The sequence below is a fragment of the Haliaeetus leucocephalus genome, unplaced genomic scaffold, assembly GCF_000737465.1.
Source record: "Haliaeetus leucocephalus isolate CR32 unplaced genomic scaffold, Haliaeetus_leucocephalus-4.0 Scaffold169, whole genome shotgun sequence".
Taxonomy (NCBI): Eukaryota; Metazoa; Chordata; class Aves; order Accipitriformes; family Accipitridae; genus Haliaeetus; species Haliaeetus leucocephalus.
Genome location: NW_010972605.1, coordinates 1214229 through 1214470, shown reverse-complemented (window position 1 = coordinate 1214470; position 242 = coordinate 1214229). Strand labels below are relative to the sequence as shown.

At 46.7% G+C, this 242-nt stretch overlaps 1 protein-coding gene across 1 annotated transcript in view; it reads right to left on the bottom strand.

Annotated features, from left to right (window-relative positions):
- ITGA2 (integrin, alpha 2 (CD49B, alpha 2 subunit of VLA-2 receptor)) overlaps positions 1 to 242 on the bottom strand; it is a 51386-nt gene that overhangs the window by 50116 nt on the left and 1028 nt on the right. The gene's annotated exons all lie outside the window — the stretch shown is intronic.

Below are 242 nucleotides of genomic sequence, written 5' to 3'. Positions count from 1 at the left end.
GATGGTGATTCCACCACTTCCCTGGACAGCCTGTTCCAATGCTTGATAACCCTTTCAGTGAAGAAATTTTTCCCAATATCTAATCTAAACTTCCCCTGGTTCAGCTTGAGTCCATTTCCTCTCATCCTATCACTTGTTACTTGGGAAAAGAGGCTGACACCCACCTCGCTACAACCTCCCTTCTTAAGGTAGTTGGAGAGAGCGATAAGGTCTCCCCTCAGCCTCCTTTTCTCCAGGCTAAA